Source organism: Nomascus leucogenys, chromosome 23, assembly GCF_006542625.1.
Source record: "Nomascus leucogenys isolate Asia chromosome 23, Asia_NLE_v1, whole genome shotgun sequence".
NCBI classification, from domain to species: Eukaryota; Metazoa; Chordata; class Mammalia; order Primates; family Hylobatidae; genus Nomascus; species Nomascus leucogenys.
In genome coordinates, this window is record NC_044403.1 from 32,690 (window position 1) to 60,584 (window position 27,895).

General features: G+C 48.6%; 1 protein-coding gene across 3 annotated transcripts in view; it reads left to right on the forward strand.

Annotated features, from left to right (window-relative positions):
• Positions 1-2,849: 2,849 nt before the first annotated feature.
• The window catches only part of TSPAN11 (tetraspanin 11), a 66,339-nt gene continuing 41,293 nt past the window's right edge, over positions 2,850-27,895 (forward strand). For all 3 annotated transcript variants that reach the window (XM_030804570.1, XM_030804571.1, XM_030804572.1), the window contains exon 1: positions 2,850-3,070. The gene's annotated coding sequence lies outside the window, so the exon portion shown is untranslated. The remainder of the gene's footprint in view (positions 3,071-27,895) is intronic.

The window sequence follows — 27,895 nt, forward strand, 5'->3', positions numbered from 1 at the left end:
ATCTCTGGAGTACCCAACCTGGCAGAGAAACCTCCCTCCTCATACAACCACAGAATAAGAATCAAAATGGAATATTTCCACCTCCTATCTCATCTTCCTCCTACCTTTTCTAGTCCAAGCTGAATTCCCATCTCCATTTTCATAGATGGTGGATTCTCAATCTTCCCCCTCACCTTCTTCAAGTATGTTTTATGAAATAAGATGGAATAGGTTAGGATCTTGTTAGTGGTGCAGTGCTGGTAGAAGAGGCCAATTCCTTCATAAAAAGTAAAGACAAAAGAAAGCCAAAATCAAAAAGTCTAGGAATTAGAATTCTAGGCCTGTGTGGTCTGATATGGTAGCCACTAGCCACATGTGGAAACTGAGCACTTGAAATGTGCCACGTGCAACTGAAGGGCTGGATTCTTTATCTCATTTAATTTTAATTAACATAAACAAATTTAAAAACTGATCATTTGATTTGATTGTTGGAAAGCATAAGTATGTATGTAGCAACGTAGGCGTGTAAATCTATTTCCTCAACCAAAATGTTATGAAATCTAAATACACATTGAATATTTCCAGTGAAAACGTAGTGTCTGCATGTAGATGTGCAATATACATAAAATATAACCAGAGTTGGAAGACTTAGTAGGAAAAAATGTAAAATATCGTTGATTTTTCTTATTGACACACGTTGAAATGATATTTTAGATATACTGTGTTAAATAAAATATATCATTACAATTACTTTCACCTGTTTCTTTATATTCATTTTTTTTAAACGTGGCTCACGGAAAATTTTTAATTACATATTATATTTCCATTGGTTCTCCACTGTAAACGTTTAATGTTACTGGGGATACTGCTGGACACGGAATACCCTAGCCCAGAGCTTCATTCATCGCTCACCCTCTCCTACTGCTAAAAAGTCACTCCAGGCCGTTTTCCAACCCTCTCTTTCCTCATTGCTGTTTTAATGTTATTAACTTTGGTGAATACTGACCTCCCCTAACCCTTACCCTCTTCCAGCATTCCTCCCCTCCTCTGGCCTACTCCACTCTTCTCTCTTCCATCTGGCTTTTGAAAATCCATCTTCTACTACGAATAAGCTTCCTCTTCGCTCCCCATTCCCCAGGCTCTTTCCTTCACACCACCTTCTCTGAGTCTAACCATCCTTGTGTGTTTAAACTGCTCTGTTAGAGGCCAAGTTTTGTTTCCTGCGCCCTTTCTCAGGATCCCTGTACTCCCGGCTGGATTTCTAGAACACAGACTCTGCACAGAGATGGAGATGGTATGTGGGAGGTCTCCTGGGAGGTGCTCTTGGGAACAACACCTTGAGAGAGTGAGGGAAACAGGATTCGGCAGAGAATGAACTTGAACTGTACTGCTTTCCACAGAGGCCTCGGGGGATCCCTTGGGAAGCTATGGAGCTGGGGTGGCCCTTCGGGGCCCTCCGTATTGGAGGCAAAGAGGTGAACCTTTGTATCTCCCCATCAACCGATTGGATCCGAGATACAGATGCCCCCCCCCACCCAAGGAGTGGCAACCTGGTTTACATAACCCACCACTCAAATAGTTATCTTGAACTAGCCCAGAGATCTCCTAATTTCTAAATCTAAACCTGCTTTCTTGGGCGCCCTCCTCCTTGGTGTCCCTGCAGCCCGGGCTCGGGCCCCCATTGAACCTCCCTCTTCTCCTGAGTCCTGTCACCCCGCACAGTCCTGACTTTCCCTCATGGTTTCTTCTGATGGTTTCCGTTCCTTTCATGGGCTCCTTCTTGGTAGACCTAGATTCTGTCTTCAGCCCTGTTCTCTGTACCTTTTCTACCCTTTCCCTCCACCTCTTGTGTCGGCCCAACTTCTTTCCAGATGATTCCAAAATTCACATCCCTTGCCTCAGCCTCTGTTATGAACTCCAGAATCACCCTCCCAATTGCATTTGCTGGATATCTGCCCCTGGAAGAAGGTGGCCTGCTTCTCCAATCCAACTCGCTCCACACTAAACTCTGTCACATCACTGCAGGTTCTCCTCCAGGCTTCCACAATGCTACGGCCCCGGTGTGCTCCTCCGGCACCACGCAGTCTGTAGATTCTCCTTTGCTGCAGCTTCCGCATTCATCCCCCAGTTAACGTCTTCATCTCACGGGACTATTGGAATCATCTCCTTCCCGTGTGGCCCCCCGCGAAGCCCTTCTCAGCAGCCAGCTGGCGTATTTAGAAGGCTGGTGCTCCGGGTACAGTGGCTTTGTCAGCGTCCCCTGCCTCCAGTGGCTTCCCTGATCTAGCAACCTGGTAAATGGGTAATCTTCCTCACTGCAGCTAAGTTTCAAAAGAACACGGCTGGATAAGCACAAGGCCCTTGTTACTTTGGGAAATACATAATCCATGCCCCACTGTTAGGGCCAGTCCCGTTAGGGCCAGCTTTGCACCTTCACAGGGACTCAGCGCGAACAGATGGGCTCTACTCTCTGTTACTTCTTTTTGCTTCAGATTAGAGAGACCTTGATTCTCCCCGGGGCCCAGGAAATGTAAAGCTGATGCTCCACAGGACTCAGGGACACGGCCGTGCTGGGGGCTGGTGAGGAAGGGGGATGGAGAGCCTCTCTCTTATCAGACAGGCTTGTCCCTAGGGTCCCTGGAAACCCCCAAAGCCCAACCTCTCCCAGGGGCCCACAAACGTAAAGGGCAGGGAGACCTAAGCCGGGAGCCGCGGAGCACGGGGAGTTTGAAAGCCCGAAAGCCGCTCCGCCGCCCCCACCAGCCCGGCCTTTTGCTCCGCCCCCCGCAGGGATCCCCCCGGCAACCGCACGGCTGCCTCGGACTCTGACTTAATTCCCTCCGCGTGCTCTGAATCGCAGAGAGGCAAACTCCGAACAAAGAGCCGGCAGCTCGCGTGCGGGGCGGGCGGGGACGCGAGGGCCGGCAGGAAGCCTCCGTGGGCGCGGGGGCGCGGGCCGGGCTGCCCGCACGCTGACCTTCCCGGGCTGGGAGGGAAGAGCGCTGGCTGCCGGCGGTGGGAGGCCCCGGGGGCCGCAGGTCTCCGTCTCTCTAGGCGCCGCTCCAGTCGCCGCGCCGGAGCCCCTGGCCGGGTAAGTGCAGAAGCGCGCCCGGGGAGTGGGGGCGCCGCGGGACGGGGCTGGGGGTCCAGGAGAGGCGCCTCCACCTCCGCTGCCCGCCCCGCCGGCAGTCCCGAGCTTTCCCCGGGCGGGCAGAGGGAAGCCGGCTGGGGATGAGGAGTGGAGGAGGCAGGAATGCCTGGGACACTCGCGGGGCATGCGAGCAGGTGTTGGTGTCTGCACAGGACACGCAGCACGGCGTCCATAACTACACGTATGAGTCTCTGCCTTTCTGCACTTGTGCCTTGGGAGAGAGCTCTGGGCCTCTGAGGGCCTCGTGCCGTCCTGCGTGCCCGGGGCACGTCTGTTCCTCTTGAAAATGTCATTCTTTGTCCACCCTGAATTCCAGTAGCTGCCTCTCATGCCTACACCAAAATGACAGACCCAGAGTCGCCTTAGGAAGACGCGGACAGGCCTTGGCCGCATACCCCATGCAACGCAGGGGTGGCTAAGTGCTGGCAGGTGCTGTATCTGGTGCACATTGCTTTCAGGGGGCCTGTCTGCCTGTGCAGGGATGCCCTCGTGTTCTGGGCACGTCTGGACAACATGGCTGTGTAGGCCCTGTCACCTGTGTTTTCATGCCCATCCCTGCACGTGCAGTTGGCCGGCTCCATGTGGAAAGAACGCATGGAAGGTTCTGGGGTGTATCCTTTTCACCAGCGATATGTGCAGTGTGCACATACGTGAATTGGTGGAAAGTATGAAAGGGAGGCAGCCCAGTTGGGCTTGGCGGGACAGCATCTTAACTTGAGTCTAAGCTGCTGTGTGCAGGAGGAATAAGTGTTCCAGAGGTCTCCAGTTTGTGGCAAGTATTGTGAGGGTCGGGGTGGGGGTGAGGAGAAGAGGCAGCTTCTGGAAAAACTCATAAGTGCACTCTGGGGCATAGGGTGTGTGCGGGGGAGCGTGAAGAAGAGAATGAGGGTGGTATTAGGCCAAAGTGGATAGTCTGTGTTCAATTTGTGGGCAGCTGGATTGCAGTGGAAAGCAGCAGTTAGAGGCTGGAGACAGGTTTGAATCAGAACTTAATGGTTGTCACTGTGTCAGTAGCATTGTTCCCTGGACAGATAGGTCATCTGGGGCTCAGTTGCTTTGTGTGCAAAATGGGACTAATAACCACTGGCCCCACCAAGGGACTGGAGGCTCCAATTAATGCCTGGAAATGCTTTGATGGTAGTTAAGACTCCTAGGGTAAGGGGCACTACTGGCCTACAGGGGCCAAGTTGGTGGTCTGGCGAGGGCTTAGGTGGCCCAGAGCTGTTTGGTTTGTGGATAGCAGAGGAAGGCATTTGCGTGCTGCTTCTATTCAGCATAGTAGGAATTTTACACCCATCTTTGGACTCGTGTGTAAAATATGTACAGGCCTGTGTGATTCCCCGTAGTTCTTGTGTGAGTACCTGCTGCAGAACAGGAGGAAAACTGGCTTTGATGTCTTTAAGTCTCCCTAGAGCACCTTGACTTTCCAGAGAGCCTTCCTTCAGATGAGCCCAGGACGTTTATAACCACCAACTTGCTTTTCTGTTTATGCTGCCAAATGAAGCAGTAAGGAGCACCCTTCACAGTTTGCAGCCAGGGAGATAGGAGATGAAGAAGCTTTCCCAGCCAGGGTCACAGGTCTGGGGTGTGTCCCTTGGGTTACAGCGCCTTCAGACCCGGGGCCAACCCTGGACTGGGCGGAAGAAGGAGGGAGGCATCAAAAGTCATGCACAGACGGCACTGAATTCCAGGATGTATTTGGGTGGCTTGTCCACCCTCAGATGTCACCTGTCACTGAGACTTCTTTGCATGTGGTAGCTGTTTAGTAGTGTTTGTAAAAGGAAAGATCCTTGGGTGGGAGATGCCAGCAACCCAGGTCAGGTCCCGGCTCAGCTCCCTGCCTGGGGAAGGTCACATCACCTCTCTGGGTCTGCTTCCTCTTTGGTCCAAATCAGGGCATCTTTCCAGATTATCATTCTGTTTTCAACTGTGTTTTGCTTCCTCGGAGAGGCCTTTCCTGATCCCCCATCTAAAGTAGCCACCTCCCAGCCATGATCACATCATTGTTCCTTCCTAGCACTTGCGACCTGTCTGAACCTAGCTTTGCCATATCCTACTACATTGTGAGCTCACCAAAAGTGGGACTGCCTTTGTGCCATTACCTGCTGGCTCCACCTGCAACACAGTAGGTGCTCAAGAGATATTACTGTTTGTGAACAAGTGAGTGAATAAATTAGTAAGGGGGTGTGCCTGTGTGTTTTTCAAATTGTACTCCCGGGAGCTCTGGAAGGGAAGAGCAGGCTCCACTGGCAGGGCCCCAGGTCCCTCACGCCAGCAGCTTGGGGTCAATCTAAGTTACACGTCAGCTTTCAGATAAGATCTCCTTTGAAGAAAAGCCTCTCTCACTAAAATAAAACTAGAAAACCATTGCACCAGAAGATTTAGAGGGGTCTTTTCAACTCCAAGTAGAAATAATAGTACCGCAGCTGGAAGAAATCCACACTTGACCCTCAACGAGGATTATAGGCAGGATTCAGACGTACAAAGTGGTTATTCCACAAAACCATTTCTGCTTGGCCATGGAATTCATCCTATGGCTATTTTTATGCTACTGGTTTAATTTCCTGAATTTTGGTCAGAGTTAATATGGAAATGATTTTACTTACAACACAGCAACAAGGGATGTGAGAACTCTAACCCATCTATATCTATATCTGAGACAGGCACTAGACGGAGGACATGAAACATCTGCAAGGTGGACAAGCTGTGCACAGATATTTGAGAGCTACCTATCTAGGGTGACTCTGTCTGTCATCGTCCTCTTGGGGGCATTCCCAGGCATACTTGCCCAGATGCGCCTCACCCCCAGGAGATGTCCACTCAGCATTGTTTTTCTTGAGTAGTTGGCAGTGCTGAGGAACTCTGGTCTCTGAGCGATTACTGAGCGTAGAGGACAGCCACGTGACGAAACCTGGCTATATTTACGTGTGATGCCCCTGACCTGCATTTACAGTAGCCATGCTTCCTGGGTTTCCAGGCTCTCCTCCATGTGAAACAGTCTCTTGTGCTGCCTTTTCCTAGAAATACACTCAGAAGTGGCAGCACAGCTGCTCTGTCCAACACCATGCCTGGGTTTGGGGCACAGAATCTAGATTTACCACCCTTTTCTAAGCCCCATGGGAGGAGCATTAATGACCATGCCCATGATAGAGGAGGTGGTGGTGTTCTGTTTGGTTGGTTTAGGTGGGTTGTTGAGGATGGAGACTGTGGAGAGAAGTGGAGAGAAGGGTCGGGAGTACAGAACTGGACCCTCTGTTCATTCCTTTGATACTGCCCTTGCTTCGTGTAGATGCTCTGCTCTGGCTGACTCTGGGGGGTTTCTGGGTTCATAGGTTTATACTCACAAGATGGCACTCCACAGGGTAGAGGGAGTTGGGGAGGGGGCAGCAAATATACACTGTACATGTATGTTTTACAAGTGCCTGCTGTGAGCTTTGAACCTCCAGGCCATGAGACATGTATTAAGGACCCAGCCCCTGACCTCTGAGCACTCGTTGTTGACAACATTAAACTCATTCCTAGGAAGGGATGAGAAAGCAGCTGAGTGCAGACTAAGTGGCACTCACCCAAGCCCCAGCTGGAGCTCTGAGAAGGAAGGGTGTGCAGAGAGGGCAGGCAGAGGCAGCCAGCAGCAAGGGTGGCCCAGCTCTAGGGCCAGATGGTTCAGGCGCAGATGCTGGCTCTGCCCCTTCCTCTGCGTGTGACCTTCCGTATGTTATGTGACCTTGCTAAGCTTCAATTTCCTCATCTGTAAATCGAGGAAATGACCTCAACTCCTAGCAGGGTGCATGGATGCCTGCCTAAGCTGAACTCAGAAGAGGGGTACAGAGTGCCCAGGTGTCTGATGACTACAATGAAGGAGTTTGAAAAAGCGGCTCATGGCAAGGAGGGGGCTTGAAGGGTGGCGACAACTGTGGGACTTTGTCTAATACTGGTCTCCCCTGTAGTAGTCAGGGGGTCTGTGGCGTTGTGCTGGGTAGGCCCCAGGCCAGTCAAGCACTCCCTTTCTCCCTGGGATGCTTTTCCAACTGGCCATGCAACTTCCACTCACAACTATGGAGAGGGAAGTGGCTGCATCCTGGCAGCCTCACCCTCCCTCTCTCACTGCCCTGCACAATTACAAGCACACGTACAAGCACATGGCCCTGCTTAGAGGCTTAAGGATTTTTGCTGTAAAATACCAAGAATTGAGGATGCTCCAGAGGTTCAGGAAATGAGAATTAATCTGATGGTTCCCTGGTCTGTTTTGAAAGGGAGTAGGGGACCCTCCTTGATGGTAGAGTGGGATAAACCCCCCAGTGGTTCTCAGCCCTGTCCTGGCTTAGGCATTCTTTTTTTTTTTTTAATATGTACTTCATGTTTTGAAACGGTTTTGTCAGCCAAACTTTAATATAAATGAAAATGTGTTTCTCTATCTTAAAAAGATTAATAATCAAAGACCCTATAACTGATAGTTTGATTCCTTTCTGCGTGATACATATCAGTTTAGGTTATTTGCTAGCAGATTCTAGTGTGTTTAAAAAGCTCAGAAGAAAAAAGGACAAAGGACAGAAGCAGACTGATGTTGTCAGGTTTGTCTGAGGTCTGCCACAGTTAGCAAACATTTAATCACATAGCTGGTGTGGTAGCTTGACTGAAGCATTTTTGTCAGGTAGAAATTCAAGTTGCTATGAGCGTTCTTGAAATGCGGTAAAGAGATTTCTCTCCCAGAGCTGCCTTTTATAGATAAGCACTAGGGTTTTGATAGTTGGAAACCACAGTCCTATACTGTGCTTTTAGAATTAGAGTACGAGGCTGGGTGCAGTGGCTCATGCCTGTAATCCCAGCACTTTGGGAGGTCGAGGCAGGCAGATCACCTGAGGTCAGGAGTTCAAGACCAGCCTGGCCAACATGGTGAAACCCTGTCTCTACTAAAAATACCAAAATTAGCTGTGTGTGGTGGTAGGTGCCTGTAATCCCAGCTACTCGGGAAGCTGAGGCAGGAAAATCGTTTGAACCCGGGAGATGGAGGTTGCAGTGAGCCGAGATCGTGCCACTGCACTCCAGCCTGGGCGACTGAGTGAGACTCTGTATCAAAAAAAAAAAAAAAAAAAGAACTGGAGTCCTCATCCTATCCTACTTGAGAATAGAATTGTTTATTGACTTTTTATCCCTAGCAACGAGTGCAAAGCTTGGCAAACAGTAGGAATTCAATAAATGTTCACTGAACGGACATTTCAGGAAGGAGCTCATGAGTCATCACCAAGACTGTGTCTCAGGGGAAGATCCTCAACCAGAGCCAGATAGGTAGTTTGTGGGACCCAGTGCAAAATGAAAACGTGGAACCCTAGCTCAAAATGCAGGAAAAGATACCATTAAAGGTGTCTTTATACCTTCATAAATATAAGCCTTTTCCTTTTCCCATGGTCTTTCTCTCAACTTGTCATGTGGTATTTTTATTTACTATTTAATGATATTCTAAGTAAAGAAAAATTAAAATTTTAAATTATTAGTATGAATTTTACTGTTCATCCTTGTATTGTGCAATGCCAGTTGAAAAGACTATGAGCATTTAACTTGTGTAGAATCACCAAACTCCACAGTTCCGATTTCGTAGTGCATATGTGCACATGTATTTTGTTCTGACTAGAGCAGTGTCATTGCTGCTCTCAGCTACTCATCAATGCACTCAACATCGCTAACTCAGCTGTTTTTATTCCTCTAGTAGCATCCCTGGGGCTCACTAGGTCTCTACAACTGTGCTGGGCATATGGTCCTTCTCTCGAGAGTTGATAATTCAGGCCTTGTCTGTGCCTACACAAAAAAAGAAGGAAGGGTTGGACATCAGTGATTCATACCCTGTTTGTGTGAGGGAGTCACAAACTCCTTTGGAGATCTACTAAAACCTATGGAACCACAGCACATAGATGGTAAAAATGTTTTATACAATTTCAGGGGCCCCCAAGTTATAACTCCATGGAAGGAATTGTCTTTTAGGCTTACTGCTACGCCATGGTATCCTGTTCCGGAGACGAGATAGGGACTATTTTGAAAGCAAATGAGAAATTGTTCAAATCCTCCTACTTGGGAAAGGAGATGAGATTTTAAGTCATTTGGCTTTTTAAATTCAATTCCTGATGCCTGGAAGGGAATGACACTGCCTTTCTGATTCCCAGTGGGCAGGTTGTAAATGTCCTTAAGCATGAAATGATGTGGTCCACAATGAAGGCTTTTGTGGGAGAGCCCCCCTCTTTCCACTCCACAGGCTGGACTCTCCTCCAGCCTGGCTGACCCCTGCCAGAGCCGCACAGTGACAAACTGCCACCATCCCCTTGCTGGGCTGCAGCTGCTGCTCTAGTGGGGAGGGGCAGCTGCACATCCAACCAACACTGACTGAATTCAGGCACAGGCTGGGGCATCACGGTCACTTTCTGGGTGACCCTTGTCCTCTAATTTAACTGGGCAGAGGAGGGCACTGGCTCAGGTAGGTTAGGTGACCAGCACAAGGTCCCCCAGCCAGTAAGAGTGACATTAATCTTCCTTCATGTATGTGACAGCCCAACCCCCAAACCAGGAGGACACTGGCTCAGGTAGGTTAGGTGACCTGCCCAAGGTTCTGCAGCCAGTAAGACATTAATCTTGTATGTGACAGCCCAACCCCTAAACCAAACATCAGAGAACCAGGCTCACATTTATGTTCCCCCTTCCAACTCCCTCCTCTCAGCACTGGGGATGGGGAAGGGGAGGAAAGCCGCCCCCTACCTCTGCCCAGGATGGTGCAGGAGCCTCTCCACTGAAGACCTCTCCCTGAAGCTCATGGGTGTCCTCTGCAGCATCCAACCAGAGTCATCGCCCATCCAGCTCTCAGAAATTGTCAGGTCAAGCAAACAGTGGCTGCAGCTCTAGTGGCTGCAGCTGTGGACCTAGGAGGGGCTGCTCTGCGGACCCTGTCCAGTGGAAGGGACAGCAGTGTTGTTGAGGCCCCTGTGTCTTAGACTCTGGGTCCCCTGTGTCAAGCCTGATGGTGAGCTCTTGGTTCAGATTGAGTTGGGATCATTGTTGATTTGGGGCCTGGAATGCTTCCCATGTCCTCTAGACAGCCATGAGGAGCCATGTCCTATACCCCTTCCTTTCACTCCTATACACAGCAGTGAACACACACCAGGGCCCCCATGAATAGAGATGCCTATGGGCCTCTAGCTCCAGTCTCAGTCCTAAATCCAAACCTGGGAGTCCCCAGAACCTGGAGATGTCATCCACTTTGGCCCAGCTCTCCGGGGGACTGTGGATGCTGGCTTTCAGAGTCATGATTACCCAACTCTCTAGCCTTCTCAAATTTCTGCAAGGCACTAGCCCCCAGCTGTTGGGTGGGCCAGGCCCAGGTGGACAGGGGTGACTGGGAAGACCCACTTCAGATGTTTCTGTCTTGGCTCCATGCCTGAGGGGCAGAGCACAGCCAACCACAGAGGACTCCTGCTCTGCACCTGCTGGAATTGGCAGCCATGTCTGCCTTGTTGTGGTCACATGGACTCAGATCCCAAGGCCTGGATACAGGCTCCAAAAAGTCCATCCAGGCTCAGCTTCTCTGGTGTCTTAGTCCATTTTCACTCTGCTGATAAAGACATACCTGAGACTGGGAAGGAAAAGAGCTTTAATTGGACTTACAGTTCCACATAGCTGGGGATGCTTAACACACCCCTTCAACAAAAGAGGTCCTGCTTTATCTGCCTTATATACTGAGGTTCTACATCAAGCTTGTCAAACCTCCGGCCTGCATGTGGCCCAGGAGAGATTTGAATGTGGCCCAACACAAATCCAGAAACTTAAAATATTATGAGATTTTTTTTTTTTTTTGCAATTTTCTTCTTTTAGCTCGTTAGCTGTCATTAGTGTTAGGGTATTTTATGTGTGGCCCAAGACAATTCTTCTTCCAATGAGGCCCAGGGAAGCCAAAACATTAGACACCCCTACTCTACATAAAAATTTATTTGAAAGAATCTACTGCTACAATAACTTTCTCAGTATACAGGTAAAGAAACTGAGTCACAGAGAGGGTCAGTGACTTACCTGAGATGCTGGCAAGTAGAGAGGGACCTCCTAAATCTAAGACCTCTGCCTCCTGAAACTTAGGCCTCTGCCTGTCCCCACCCCCATCTGTGTGCCATTGCCTTTCTAAACAACACAGCTGTCAGCAGATGTCCCTTGCATCACTTTGGCAATTCCCCTTTCTTTGGTCATCATGGGAAGCAAGGACTTCCTCAGCCCCTGCCCCTCTCCTGTGATCCAAGAACACACACTCTCCCCAGCCAAATTCCCCTTGTGGCAAGCACTGGTCTTCCCTGTGGGGAGGTGAGCAAGCAGCTCCCACCCAGACAGGGCCTCATGCAACATGTCTCCACGGGGTGAAGAAAAGAGTGGCTCTTCTCCACAGAAATCATACATCCATTCAGTCAAGAAGACTGGGGAAATTATCACAGAAATCATTCTCTGAGTGTGGGAAAAAGTATAGACTGTATCCTTCACTATAATTAAGCTGGGCTTCAAGGGGCAGTAAGTTTGTTAGCCAATGCTTTGTTGTTGTTGTTTTTGTTTTGTTTTTGTTTTGTTGGGTTTTTTTTTTGGAGATGGAGTTTCACTCTTGTCGCCCAGGCTGGAGTGCAATGGCGTGACCTCAGCTTACTGCAACCTCCACCTACTGGGTTCAAGCAATTCTCCTGCCTCAGCCTCCTGAGTAGCTGGGATTACAGGCACCCACCAACATGCCCAGCTAGTTTTTGTATTTTTAGTAGAGGCGGGGTTTCACCATGTTGGCCAGGCTGGTCTTGAAGTCCTGACCTCAGGTGATCCGCCCACCTTGGCCTCCTCAAGTGCTATTATATAGCGTTCTTTTGGAAAAGTATTTTTGCGACCCATTGTGTGAAAATTAAAACCCTGTGCTCTTAGTGCCAAGAGACAGTGATTTTCCTGCATGGGCTTAGGGTCACCGGCAGCCTCCTCCGCTCCCCTAGCTGGGTCCATTGGTGCAGTTAGGCAGCCTGGGTCAGCTGCCATGGACTGACCATAGGCCAGGACGGCCCTTGACTGTCCTAGGTGACATGGCCTCTGCCATGGTCTTGCAGAATCACAGGAAATCGATTAACACATGCCCAATTATCCCTAAAGAGAACCAGGCTCCTGAGTGTATTTTTAGAACTCATCTAAATGGATGCTTATTCCCTAATGCCAGCTCTGGTTTATAACCTGCTGAACCATTTGGGTTTCTTTAATTTAACCTCATAAGTGGTGGGTGACTCTAAGTCTCATTCCCTGGATCAGAAAATCCAGTGGTTCCCTATTGCTTACAAAATAAAATCCTGAAATCTTGAGCCTGGCACATACCTTCTCTGTCACCTTCTTTGCTTAATTCCTGCTCTTCCTTCAAAACCCTTGCCCACAGCTCCCCCTTCAGTACTCCTGCACACATTTTTCTTCCTGAGCTGCATACGTTGTGGTACAGTGATATTAATGTGTCTATCTTCCCAGCTGTGAGCTCTTTGAGGTCGGGGACAGCTTCATTCATTCTCTTTTCTTCATTGTTTTTCTTTGGGAATCTCCAGCACCTAGCACATTGTGTGTCACATAGTGAGGCCTCAGATGTTCAATGAATTAATAATTAACTGGTTAATTTCAAGGGAGAAAACAGATACATGAACCACCAAACATACCCCTACAATGATAAATGAGGAGGGCAGCCTCAGGCAGGGCAGCAGCAGGGAGAAGAGTGGAATGGTGGGTTCGCAAGATGTTCATTGAGGAGAGCAGCAGGAGGGGATGGCTTAGTGTTGGGGTGGGAAAGTGATAATGCTGAGAAAAAGGAGTGAGCACTGCATAGGTGGATGGAGTGTCACTTACTGAGATTAGGAATACAAGATGGATGGGTTGCAGTGGGAAGATACTGACTTAGTTTTGGGCGTGCTGGATGTTAGGGAGCCTGTGGTCATGGGCATGAGCCTGGAGCCCAGCAGGCTTTGAGAGTCATCAGCTTATTGGAGGTGGATGGAGTTGAGCATGAATGGGGATAGCAAAGAGGAGACGAGGCAAAGCACAGAATGTTGCCCACCTCACCCTGGAAGGAATGCCAGCCTTAAAGGCGTAAACCAGGAAGAGGACCACTCGATGACGCCAAGGAAAAGAGGACAATTTCGGAGATTTGGTGATGATGTTCAGATCAAGGCAAATTGGAAACTTGGAGAATACAATGAGATTGGTAACATGAAACCAGCAGTGGGGAGAGAAGGCTTCAAAAGAAGGTGTGACCAACTTTTCAAATTCAGCAGAGGTGAAGCAGGAGGAGATAGGAAAAGCCGCCTTTGGCTCTGGCAATTGGAAGTGACTTTGGGATGAGTGGGCAGTGGAGGAGGTCAGACAGTGGTGGGGTGCAGGATGAATGGATGAAGAAGTGAAGCTTCAGAGGAAGAAAGATCTGGCAGTAACTTAAGAGGGAAACAGGATCTAGGAAAATGTGACTTGAGAAACAGTATGCATGGTCATTAGGTTGAACTGTTGCATCCTAACAGCTGAGATTGTATCCTGGCTCGCTATACTAGTCTTATACAGAACTAATTTGTTGCTTCTAGAAGTGGAGCTAAAGCAGTAATTTTTTGAGGAGGCGGCGGGGAGCAGTGGGGCAGGGACATTTGTACAAAGACTCTGACCCCCAGGGATAGGAGTCAATTAAAACAAAGGCTGAGCTGCCGTGTCAGAAACCCAACAGGACTGTGGCTTAAAGAACAAAGAAGCTTATTTTTCTCTCATGTAACAGTTCAGGCTAGGCAAGCTGTTCTGCTCCACACAGTCATACAGGGAGCCAGGTTCCTGCCCTTTTTCTCTACCATCCCCAAGGGTAGTGCGTGGTCTCAAAGTGTGGTCCCCAGACCAGCAGCATCAGCCTCACCTGGAAACTTTTTAGAAATGCAGAGTCTCAGGCATCACCCCAGACTTACTCAGTATCTCTAACAGGGGAGCACTGGAGTTTTGAAAGCCCTCCAGGTGATTCTAATGTACCCTTGATTTTGAGAACCACCACTCTGAGGTGCTGTCCTTGTCTGCATGGTTGAAGCTGATTTCAGACACATCCGTGGCAAGGGAAAGACTGGAAAGGGAAAGACTGTGGCAATGTGCATGGGCAGTATTTTAAGGTCCGGGGGTGGAGTACTACTTCCACTCATCCATTGTCAAGAATACTATATGGCCAGAGCTAGCCACTAGAAGGGTTAGGGAATGCAGTCACTTGTTAGGTGGCCACATACCCAGCTATGACTCCATTTTAATGGAAGAAGGGGAGAAAATCTTCCAGGAGACCATTAGTAGTCTTGGCTCCCTTATGAATCAAACTTAAGGAAGTTTAATGCCACATCCCATCCTCTAGAAGGAAGAAAAGATATCTACCTACAGATCACTACAGCTTATCTGTTTAAAGAGATCCATGGGGGTCTTTTATCAGATGTACCACCCGCACAAATGTCTGTCCACCCTCACTGGACATGAGCAGCCCAGCCCTTAGACACCTGCCTCAACTGCTCACCCACTATATACTGTGCTGCCCAGTCCTTGGTTGGTAACTTCCAATAAACATCAGGATTTCCCCAGCTGACCCCATCAGAAGGAAGGCACCCAGGCTGGGCAGGGAAGGATGGGTAGTTAGAAAGGGTGCTGGTTTACTAGAAATGAGAGCTAGAAAGAAGCAGCTTGTCCAATGAGCAGCTGGGCACTTGCAGGGCAGCTGTGCACACCTGCACAGACTGTGCCTTGCACAATTCCAGGGGCAGCCATTCTCATGTCAATCATGTCCCACCCTCAGGGGAACCCCAGCACCCTGGGGTCTTGGGCCTTCTTCTGCTGCTGCTCTTTGCCTTACAGATCCTGAGCTCACCCTGAATGGGTCACCCCTGAAGCTTCCATCCTTGCTCTGAGCAGCTTCTCAGGAAGCATCTCAGTGCTCCAAGGACCAAGCCTGGACAGAGCAATCAATTCTGGATGGGGACAGCTTATCTTCCCTCCTCAAAGCCTACTAAAAGCCCGAACCTGAGAGACCTTGACTTTGGCGTCAGCAACACCTGGGCTTGATTCCCAGATCTGCCAAAGGAGCCTCAGCCTCCTTGTTTATAAAACAGAAGCGGGCTGGGTGTGGCGGCTCACGCCTGTAATCCCAGCACTTTGGGAGGCCAAGGCGGGTGGATCACTTGACACCAGGATTTCGAGACCAGCCTGGCCAACATGATGAACCCTGTCTCTACTAAAAATACAAAAATTAGCCAGGTGTGGTGGGCATGGTGGTGCATGCCTGTAGTCCCAGCTACTCATGAGGCTGAGGCAGAAGAATTGCTTGAACTTGGGAAGCGAAGGTTCTATTGAGCCAAGATTGCATCACTGCACTCCAGCCTGGGTGACACAGCGAGACTCCATCCAAAAAAAAAAAAAATCCAGAAGGAATGGCACCTGCCTCACTGAGTTATTGAGACAAGTAAGAAACCTGGGCCTGATGAGGGCCCAACCACTATGCTGAAGCTGCAGGGGACTGGGTTTTTGACTACTGGCCAGAGTCTGGGAGAGGTGCCAGTGGCCAGAGGTGGTTTCTCAAGGCCATAAAACACCTGTCTTCATAACTAGGAAATCATAGTTTCTGAAACAGAGGCAGGATGACGCGCCTTCCTCAGATCTGGTATTTGTTTATGTAATGAGCTACCTTCAAATTCAACCACATGCACACGCTCCATCTCTAACAGCTCTGCCACTTGTGACGCTGAGTTCTCCAGCAGGAGAAGGGAGCCACTTGTGTTTGTCGACACTGAGATCACACTAGTGGTGGGCCTTAGGGGCTCTGGGCTTTCCTGGCCTCTACTGTGGGTCCGTTTTTAACGGCTGGAGCAAAGGCAAGAAAAAGAGGGCGAAGGGTTAAGAGAAGTGAGGAGACTGCATATTCATTTTCAATCCCTGTCAAAGCTGCCCCCTTCTGCTGTTGGTTTCTTCTGAGGTCTCACTCCTCTAAGGAAGGGCCTGATTGTGCCCTCAGGTGTTTCCCATCAATGGAACTGTCCTGTTCACATTGGTGCCTTGTTTGGATTATTTTCAAAAGGATTTTTTACTTTGATGTACAGTGGACATAGGTCTGTGTCTCTCATCTGAGGCTGAAATTGGAAAATGAGAGAAAAGAGAAGACACTGTGGAGAGTGCGGAGAAAGCTCAGGGAGAAAAAGACAGGGGAAATCCGTGGGCTGGCTTGTGAAAGACTCCCAAAGGGCCCTGTTGGGAGAACTGGCTGGTGCCTGCACTAAAGCCATCTACACAGAAATGCATCCTGCACATTCCCACAGGCGCAGCCTTAGAAGCAATGGCCTGAGTTTCACTTCTCTCCTTTCTAAAACCTTTGACTTAGGTTCTTTGGTGAACCAGGTGAGAGCCTGAGTGGGATGAGAAATATTTATGTGATTCTCAAAGAGTTCATGAGCGTTCACATGGCTCCTTAGTGCATTCCTTCCTTCATTCATTCATTCAGCATCCGACACCCATACATCAGGTACTCTGTTGGGTGTTCAGGGCCCGGAATTCAACTCATATTTTATCAGATAATATAGCTAAGGGGCATGCCTCAGGCTTCATTAATGGGGATTGTTGACCCTGGGATGTAAGAGCAAGAAGTGGGTTGGAGAAATACATAGTGTGGAGGGAATCCGACCGATTTGGAGGCTTGAGGAGTATTGAATATTGTTGACAAGCAGCATAACATGGTGGTAAAGAGCCAACCTGGGATGTTTTTTAAGTGAATAGAAGCACTGCTCATAATTATGTCCACAACAGGTGTAAACCAGAGTTAACCTCTGTCTCCCTTTCCTCTTCTGTAACATGCGGACAATGCGCATGCCTACCTAGTGGGGTTGTGAGGATTAAAAGAGATAGCGCTTACAAGGCAGGGGTCCCTGACCCCCAGATCATGCCCCAGTAGGAACCAGCCTCACAGCAAGAGGTGAGTGGCTGGTGAACGAGCATTACCGCCTGAGCTCCGCCACCTGTCAGATAAGTGGTGGCATTAGATTCTCATAGGAGCGCAAACCCTATTATGAATTCACATGTGAGAGATCCCAGTTGCACACTCCTTGTGAGAATTTAATGCCTGATGATCAGAGGTGGAACAGTTTCATCCCAAAACCATCCTCCCCCTATGTGTATGTGTATGTCCACCTGTATGTGCATATTTTTCAACCAAATACAGATCAAAAATACAGTATTTGCAGGATGCAAAACCCATATATACAGAGGGCCGACTTTTCACATGCAAGGGTTCTGCGAGACCAACTGCCAACCTTGAGTATGCATGGATTTTGCTATACTTGGGGATCTTGGAGCCAATCCCCCACATATACTGTGGGACAACTGCTCTTAGTACCATGCCTGATGCATGGTACATGATAAACACCAGCCACAGTTATTCCTGGGCACACAAAATACACAGGGCCTTGGGCGATGCAGAAATGGTCCAAAACTACTGTGCCAGCAGTAAGTCTTGGAATCAGGCCACGTTTTTACCCAACCCAGTAAGGAAGGTGGTCACTCCAGTTTTACAGGTGAGAACTGAGGCCCAAAGGCAAGGAGCAAGTTAGAAACAGAACTGGGACTAGAACCCAGGTCCCCGGGTGTAGGCCTAGCCCGCCTTAAGTTGCAATAGTGTTTGGGGGCCTATTGAGAAGGGAAGGAATGTGTAGAGGTGACCCAAGCACCAAGACAGCTGTCACCTTCTAGACTTGATGACCTCACTAGCCCTGCTGGGATGGCAGAGGCCCTGCTGGTGCTGCCTCCTGGAACCCCACCCACGGGGCACCCCAGCTGCAGTCCCGCCTGGGGGCACCTCTTCCAACCCCACCAAGGTTCTCCTTTTGCTGCGCCTTGCTGCTATGTTGAAAACAGAGATGAGGGGCTTCTCTCACTCTGCAGCGCTTATCACTGTAGCCATTGCCTTCTTCCCACTTCTTTTAAATGACTTTCCTGTTGGAACCAATGTGCTTTGTTAAACTGAGGTCCTGGTTTTCTCCAAGTAGATTTTTCATGGCCACTTGGGGACAGGGCCTTCCCTCACAACCATCGGAATAGAGTGCACTAGCAGGCCGGTGGGCTGAGGGGCAGAGGTGCTGAGACTGCATCCCAGCCATCAGATTCAGGCTCTGGATGATGTATTTTTAGGGTTACCCAACCTTTTCCCATTGTCCTTCATCGGGAAGCTCTTAGAGAGTTGGGTCTAATCATTCCTTTACCCCTGTCTGGCACTGACGCCGTAAAATTGAAGTGCACAGTGTTCTTACAAATCATCCATCCCATTTGGTCCTCACAGCCACCATGCAAGGCAGACAAAGCCGGCCCAGCATCATCTCCATCTTACAGAGGAGGATGGGAGTCTCCGGAGGTCACGGGATTTGTCCAGGGTCAAACTGCTGTAGGTGGCAGCTGGTGCTCACACCCAGATCTTCAAACCTGCCAACTAGTGGCTATTTTCTGTTTGCTTCGTCACTGATTTTTGTCACAAGCACTGAAGAAGTTCTGATTTCATAGATCAGACTGCAGCTTTAAAAAAAAAAAAAAAGAAAAAAGGATCTAGGAAAAACATAGCATGCATGTGGCATTGGAATATAACAAAAAAAAGAAAAAGAAACACACATAGCAAACCATCCAGGGACTCTGTGTGTATGTCTGCATCTGGAGAATAAGGACAAGCCAAACCACTTGCCTAATGATAGCAGAGTCCTGACTAAGACATGGAGTGCAGTTTGTTACTTGTAAATGAAATAAAAAAAAAAGTCATGTACAAAAGTCATGTACTTAGGAAAACATGTCTCTCAGGGCATAGAGACAAAACCTTAGTGCTAGGGTTTTAATTCGAGTTCTACCGCACCATCCACGTGACTGTAGTTAGCAATCTGACCCTAAGTTTGGTCCAAAAGAGTTGCCTGAATTCATTTACCTGCACACAATGAACATGGTGATAGACAAGGCCAGCGGTTGCTCAGAGACCCTAGCCCAGCCTGTGCCTCACTGTGGCACTGGCAGCCACTGGATCTCTTGGCCTCAGTCAAGGAGACAGAGGACCAGGGAGAAGGTGTGATTCCCTCCAGAGGGTTCTCCAAGCAGTTGGTTTCTTTGCAGTGACGGCCATCATGGCACTGCTGACTCAGGTTCCCTTAAGGGTCGGAGAACACTGGCCCTGGTGCCTCCCACAGCCCCAACTGGGGTCTCTGCCCAGGGCAGATCCCCTCATTCTTAGCTTCCACCAGAGACCACCAAGCTAAAAGAAACTACAAGAAACCCAAACTAGATCTGCACAAGGAAAAGTCAAACATCTGCTCTGGGTGTCTGGGTCTCACTTACTGGGTCTCAAACATCTGCTCTCATGTGTCTGGGTCTCCACTTACTGTTCTGTGCCTAAATTTTCTCCTCTAAAAAGGGATGATAATTCCATCATGGGATTATTTTAAGAATTAAATTAATTAATGCACATGCATCACTTGGTTTGCTGCCTAGCATGTAGTTAGCATTTAGTAAATGTTTATGTTTATAATTACTGTATCCGCCAATCAAAATCTTGTTGGTAGCTGTGGAAAAAACACTGGCCTGGGAGACAGGAAACCAGATCCTGCCCTGCCACTAATCTGCAGCGTGACTTTGGCCACAGTGTGACCTCCTGTTCCCCCACCCCAAGCTCCACCAAGCTTGCTTGATTCTCACACAAAGGAGCTGAGCTAGGGATCCTTTTGGCTCCTTCCAGCTGCCCCATTCCAAGAGTCTGAGGAAGTCTCACTTCTATGACTGCTTCAGGAAGATGGACAGTCATAGTGTCCACTCATCGGGAATGGAGCAGGAAAGTGAAAAATAAGAGAGAAACGGGCACAGAAGGACAAGGCTGTTGGCATGGGGTGTGGAAATCCACCATGCAGGGGCTGTAACCAAGTTTCATTAGAGGCCTAAATTAAGTTATAAATTGAACCATTTAGACTGTTTTTTCCTTTCCAGCTGTCTTTGGCCATCGAGCAGGCATGACCTCTTGTTGGCCAAGAACTCAGAGGTAGAAACTGGCACTTATTTAACTGAAGGGGTGGGGAGTGGGGTCTGGCTTACCCCCATAGCAAACACACTAGTTTTGTGGGGAGTTTTCTTTTTTTTTTAAATGACAGATGAAACTGGATGTGTTTACCATGTGCAACATGATTTTTGAAGCATATATACATTGTGGAATGACTAAGTCTAAATAACAAAGGTAGTACTTCATATAATTATCATTTTGTGGTGAGAGCATGTAACATTCACTCTCTTAGTATTTTTCAGGGATACAATATATTATTAACTATAGTTATCATGTTGTACAATGGATCTCTTGAACTTACTCCTCTCGTCTAAAAATTCTGTACCTTTTGACCATCATCTCCCTGATCCCCCTCACAATCCCCCAGCCCCTAGGAACCACCATTCTATTTCTATGGGATCAATGATTTTAGATTTCACATGTGAGTAAGATCATATGTTATTTGTCTTCCTGTGCCTGGCTTATTTCGTTTAACATAAGCCACTTCTGTGTCTATATCCAAAGGAAGTGAAGTCAGTATGTGAAAGAGATATCTGCACTCCCATGTCCATGCCAGCACTGTTCACAATAGCCAAGATATGGAATCAACCTAAGTGTCCATCAACAGATGAATGGATAAAGAGAATGTGTGTATATACACAATGGAAGACTGTTTGGTCTTTTAAAAGAAGGAAATCCTGTTGCTTGTGACAATATGGTTGAACCTATTTAAAGTGAAATATGCCAGCTTTGTTTTTATTTTAGAAGCACCAAGTTCCCCAGAAGCCCTCCCCTGAGTATGGGGTGCTCCCTGAGTATGGGGTGCCCCCCGCTTAGGGAATAGTCAGAGTCCCCCAACCTGAGCTTTTGCTAATGGGAGCTTTTGCTAAAAAGCTGATGAGATCCCAAGAGTAGAGGATGTGGAGAAAGGGAGGAAAGTCACAACTAAGTGAGGCCAAGCAGACTGTTCCAGGCCCCAACCCGAACCTGACTTCCCAGTGCTTCCTGTTGCACTGGCCCCTGCTGCCCAGCCATTCCCCCAGGCCTTTGCTCACACTGCCCCCTCTGACTGGGCAGCCCCTCCTCCTTTTCTGCCCTCAGAAACCCTGCCTGTCCTCAAGGACCAGATTAAATGCCCCTTCCTTTTGCCATCCCCCTGCCCCCACCACCCCTGTCCAGCAGAATGAACACCCCTCCCTCTGTGTTCCCATTATCAACACAGGCCAGCATCTTGAAAGCGCTCCCTGGTGTCTGGAAGTTGTTTATATGCCTATGGCCCACCCTCCATGGCTTCTGTCAGCTCCTGAAGGACTAAGTCCAGTGGTTCTAAGTACCAGGCCTGGCACCTGCTGGGGACTCCATATGTGTTTGAGTGTGTAAAGGACGCAGCTGGCCCGGGGCCTGAAAATGCGTTGTATTTATGTCTGATGTATAAAAATCAGCTCCCAAGCACTCCCCAACTCTCTGCCACCCATCACCATTAAAGGACTCAGCTCTGCCCCTCAGCCAACAGTTGTGGTCCCTGTGCTCCTGGCCGCTGGCCCTGGATGGAGCCTTGCCCTGTTCACTGGGACTCCCAGCACATCTGGCCAGCCAGCCGGGCCCTTTCTACGTGTCCCTTGTCTTCTCGGTGCTTTGAGCCTCATTCACTTAGGGAAGAGGGGATGCAGCCAAAGACACAATGATCCCCAAGTCTCACAGCCCATGACATTACACATCCGGCCCTGAAGAAAGTCGCCAGAATCCATCACCTCACCATCAAGGCATCTGCGGTTGCTTTTCTGAGATGTCCTATGGTGTGGGTCCTGCCTATGACATTAACGGCCTCCAGGGCCTGCTGGCTCCCCCTGAATCCCAGCTTTGTTCTGCAGTCAGAACCTCAGCCTGGAAGAAGGCCCGCTGAGGCCCATTACCAGGATATCTGGGAAATCCTTGACATTTCAACAGGAACTGTGTCCTAAATGTGAGTTTGCATGAGAGGACAGGGCCACCCTTGTGCTCCGCCCCACTCAGCTAGTTTGTTTCAGATGTGAAGGATACTTACACTGCAGGGTCCTGAACTTTCAGAACTGGAAGGGGCCTTGAAGAAAATTGATTCAAAGTGTGGTTCCGAGACCAGCAGCATCTGGGAGCAGTGGCCAGCCATCCTGGTTTAACACTGAACAGCACTACCATATTCCAAGAAATCCCTCTGTCCTGGGCAAATGGGGATCATTAGTCACCCTTCTGAGAGCAAATTTTCCAGTGTCTCACACTAAACCTAATGAATCAGAAACTTTGGGGTTAGACCCAGCAATTTGTGTTTTAACAAGCCCTCCAGATAATTCTGAGACTTGCTCAGGAGAACCACTCTACTGATAGCTGGGAAAACAAACACCCCGAGAAGACAGTAATATGCCTTACCAAGCACAGGCAGCAAAGAAGGGCAGACCCAGAGAAAGGGTCCTGACTGCACCGTGTGGTTCAGCTGCCCCAGCTCAAGCCAACAGGCTGGGAGGGTTACCCAGTCAAACTCCATGAGCCTGCTAAGTAAATATGGTACTGAAGAGGACCCAGATCACTTGCTGTGGTTCCTGGGCACTGGGTGCTGCTGTGGGGATCTGGAAAGGTGGGGACAGCCACCTTCAGAGAGGATGGGATTCCTCTGAGCCCTAGAGCATTCAGACAGGCAGAGAAGAGCAGGTGTTTCTGATTCAGATCACAGCGTGAATGAAAGCCTGGAGCAAGGATGCAGCAGGGCCTTTCAGAGGCCGAAGAAAAGACCAGCTTCACGGAGGTGGGGGGTCTGGGGGTACGGTCCCTCTGCTTTGTCCTCCTGGGCCCGTCCGTGATTCTGTGTCCAGTGTTGATTACCACCCCCAGGTGGGAGTCTCTGCCTTGCCTGCCCCCTACTATCTGACTCTTGCCCCTTAGGGACACCTCCTCCCATTGGTTCAAGAAGCCCAATTCAGTGAACAGAAATAACCTACTTAGGAAGGCATGTCTGCTTCCCAGAAATCAGAAGACACTCCCCAAAGCTCAGTGAAAACAATTTCAGGGGATTATCCAAAGCCCAGGTCCCTCCGTTCACTGGCGGGGGCACAAGTGGCATATGTTTGCTTCTGTCCAGGGGCTACTGCAGCCATTCCCATGCCCATTTCATGTGTCACTGTCTAGGCAAAGAAAAATTGTGGGGTACAACAAGGTCCTAGACAGGGGAGTTCATTAGGACAGCCAGGAGGAGGGCTGGAAGTGGTTGCTAGAAATAGTAGCTCCTCCTTCAGCCCTGTCCCCTTTCCCTGGAGGCAGCAGAGCTAAGTGGGTTTTGGAGCCTTTCCCAGTGCACTAGGCATGCTCCAGCCTCCGTTCCTTACAACACAAAAGTGCTTCTATATTAGTCCATTTTCATGCTGCTGATAATGACATACCTGAGACTGCGAAGAAAAAGAGGTTTAATTGGACTTACAGTTCCACATGGCTGAGGAGGCCTCAGAATCATGGCAGGAGGCAAAAGGCACTTCCTACATGGTGGTGGCAAAAGAAAATGAGAGAGAAGCAAGAGCAGAAACTCCGATAAACCCATCAGATCTCATGAGACTTATTCACTGTCACGAGAATAGTACATGAAAGACTGGTCCCCATGATTCAGTTACCTCCCCCTGGGTCCCTCCCACAACACATGGGAATTCTGTGAGACACAATTCAAGTTGATATTTTGGTGGGGACATAGCCAAACCTTATCATTCTGCCCCTGGCCCCTCCAAGTCTCATGTCCTCACATTTTGAAACCAATCATGCCTTCCCATCCATCCCCCAAAGTCTTATTTCAGCATTAACCCAAAGGTCCACAGTCCAAAGTCTCATCTGAGACAAGGCAAGTCCCTTCCGCCTATGAGCCTGTAAAATCAAAAGTGAGCTAGTTACTTCCTAGGTACAATGGTGGTACAGGTATTGGGTAAATACAGCCATTCCAAATGGGAGAAATTGGCCAAAACAAAGAGGTTATAGGGCCCAAGCAAGTCCAAAATCCAGCGGGGCAGTCAAATTTTAAAGCTCCAAAATGATCTCCTTTGACTCCAGCTGTGACATCCAGGTCATGTTGATGTAAGAGGTGGGTTCCCATGGTCTTAGGCAGCTCCACTCCTATGGCTTTGCAGGGTACAGCTGCTTTCACAGGCTGGCATTGAGTGTCTGCAGCTTTTCCAGGCGCATGGTGCAAGCTGTTGGTGGATCTACCATTCTGGGATCTGGAGGACAGTGGCTCTCTTCTCACAGCTCCACTAGACAGTGCCCCAGTTGGGACTCTGTGTGGGCGCTCTAACCCCGCATTTCCCTTCCACACTGCCCTAGCAGAGGTTCTCCATGAAGGCCCCGCCCCTGCAGCAAACTTCTGCCTGGGCATCCAGGTGTTTCCATGTATCTTCTGAAATCTAGGCAGAGGTTCCTAAACCTCAATTCTTGACTTCTGTGCACCCACAGGCTCAACACCATGTGGAAGCTGCCAAGCCTTGGGGCTTCCACCCTCTGAAGCCACAGCCTGAGCTTTATGTTGGCCCCTTTTAGTTACAGCTGGAGCAGCTGGGACACAGGGCACCAAGTCCCTAGGCTGCACACAGCAGAGGGACCCTGGACTCATCCCACAAAATCACTTTTTCCTTCTAGACTTCTGGGCCTGTGATGGGAGGGGCTGCCATGAAGACCTCTGACATGCCCTGGAGATATTTTCCCCATTGTCTTGGGGATTAACATTTGGCTCCTCTTTACTCATGCAAATTTCTGCAGCTGGCTTGGATTTCTCCTCAGAAAATGAAATTTTCTACTGCATTGTCAGGCTGCAAATTTTCCAAACTCTTATGCTCTGCTTCCCTTATAAAACTGAATGCCTTTAATAGCACCCAAGTTATCTCTTGAATGCTTTGCTGCTTAGAAATTTCTTCCACTGGATACCCTAAATCATCTCTCTCAAGTTCAAAGTTTCACAAATCTCTAGGGCAGGGACAAAATGCCAGCAGTCTCTTTGGTAAAACATACAAGAGTCACCTTTGCTCCAGTTCCCAACAAGTTCCTCGTCTCCATCTGAGACCACCTCAGCCTGGACCTTATTGTTCATATCACCATCAGCATTTTTGTCAAAGCCATTCAACAATTCTCTAGGAAGTTCCAAACTTTCCCACATTTTCCTGTCTTCTTCTGAGCCCTCCAAACTATTCCAACCTCTGCCTGTTTCCCAGTTCCAAAGTTGCTTTCATATTTTCTGGTATCTTTTCAGCAACACCCCACTCTACTGGTACTAGTTTACTATATTAGTCCATTTTCACACTGCTGATAAAGACGTACCCGAGACTGGGAGGAAAAAGAGGTTTAATTGGACTTACAGTTCCACATGGCTGGGGAGGCCTCAGAATCATGGTGGGAGGCAAAAGGCACTTCTTACATGGTGGCAGCAAGAGAAAATGAGAAAGATGCAAAAGCGGAGACTCATGATAACCCATCAGATCTCGTGAGACTTATTCACTATCATGAGAATAGTACATGAGAATAGTATGTGAAAGGCTGGCCCCCATGATTCAATTACCTCCCCCTGGGTCCCTCCCACAGCACATGGGAATTCTGGGAGATACAATTCAAGTTGAGATTTGAGTGGAGACACAGCCAAACCATATCAGCTTCCTTTCCCAGGCTTCCTAGCTGCTTCTCTCCTGGCCTTGTCATTTGAAAATATCCACCTCCAGGTCTCATTTCCTCCCATCTCATGGTGCACCCCTAACCCTCCACCTGTCCTCCACAGATGAAAGTGAGCCCTTGCTAGTCCTCATTTGACTGAGACCTCTTGACAGCATGGGGCACTGTGGGCCACCCTATCTTCCCTGGCTTCCAGGACCCTGCACTCCCCTGGTTCTCCTTCTACCCTCTCCCTCGCACATCATTTTGCTGCCTGGTTTCTTCTTCCTCCACTGGCTCTCTTTTTAGACAGCAGGGCTCCTCCTCAGAATCTTTCCTCCCCTGCCTCTTACACACACTGCCTGCCTGATGGGACCTCCTGTCTATGCTGTTCAGGCATCTGTCCCCTACTCTTCATTCCCCCCACCCCCTTCTCTTTCTTGGACTTAAGCACCACCATCCTGGGGTCAGCATCACCTTCAGGATGTGAATCCAAGTCCCTGAGCTTGGCATGTAAGGTCGCTCTTGACTTGACCCCCTACATACCCTTCAGCTCTCACTCCCTCCACTCATACTCTGTACCAGTGGCCTCCAAAGTGGAGACAGACAGTACACTGGGGTGCAGAGAGGACTTACTAGAATCTGTATCCCTAATTATTTTTTCCATTAAACAATGCAGAATTAAACTTTGAATATCTGCAATATAGATTGACAATAGTACATGAATAATATTTATCAATAAATTAGTGGGGGCAGTTGTACAATCAGAATTGCTTGGCCACCACTAGATGGCATTGTCTCTGGTCTCGCTGTGTAAGACCTGCCATGCCCCAGCATGGGATGCTCCCACACACCTTAGTACCCACTGCTTCCTCTGCTGTATCAGGGTGATGTTAGCTGTGAGCAATAGCATATTCAAACATGTAGCTGAAAGAAACTACAAGTTTGTCTTTCTCTCATGTAAACTCAGTCTGGAGGTAAGCAGCTCATAGATGGTATGGCAGCTCTAAAATCATCTGAGACCCAGACTCCTTGAACTTATTGACCTGCCCTTTTCAACCCATGGTTTCCAGCTCATGGCCCAGGATGGCTGCTTGAGCTCCAGCCATAACATCAGCATTCCCACCAACAGAAAGAAAGGGTGAAGAGAGACATCGCCTACACACACACATGAAGGATACCTCTGATTATTAAAGAATGGCATTTATTAATGATTAAGAGTTTGATCTACCAGAATGGTATCACAGCTCCAAATTTCTTTGCACCCTATAAAATATCTATAAAATACATGGAGCAAAAATTAACGGTATTAAGTGAGGGATAGATAAATTCACAATCATAGCGGGAGTCTGTAATATGCCTTTTCAATAGCCAATAGAACATATCAGTAAGGATATAGAAGACATGACAAGTACAGTTGACAAATTTGATCTCACTGACACATACAGAATTTTGTACCCTATATGACAAGAATGACAGGATTCTCATTATTTTCAAATGCATGTGAAACATATATCAAAAAATGATCCTTGTAAGAAGTTGCCTATACCACTTCTTATATACCATTTACTGGCCAGCAGTGAATCCTGGCTATACCTAGCAGGACAGGAGGCTGGGAAATGTTGTCTTTTCCAGGTGACTAAGTATCTAACTAAAATTGAGAGGCTCTATTCTAACAAATATTCTAACAAATATTAGGGGAACCAGCAGTCTCTGGTCCCTCCCCTTCCTCCTTTGCCCTGGTAGATCTGGTCCTGTGAGTACTGCACAGTGGGTAAAAGCTTGAGCCCAGAGGCAGGGATTCTTTATTCAGCTCTGGCTTTGTCATTTACTTGCTATGTGACTTTGGATGAATTATTTAACCTGTCTAAACCTTGATTATATTATGAAATGGGAATAGCCCTATTTCATAGGGGTATTGGGAAGATGGACCCAAATGATGAGTGTAAAGCACTTAGCTCTGTGCCTGGCACATAGTAAGTGTCCATAAATATTAGCTACACAGGGAGGTTGAATAACTTGCCCAAGATCACACAGCCAGTAAAATGGCAAAGCCAGCTTTC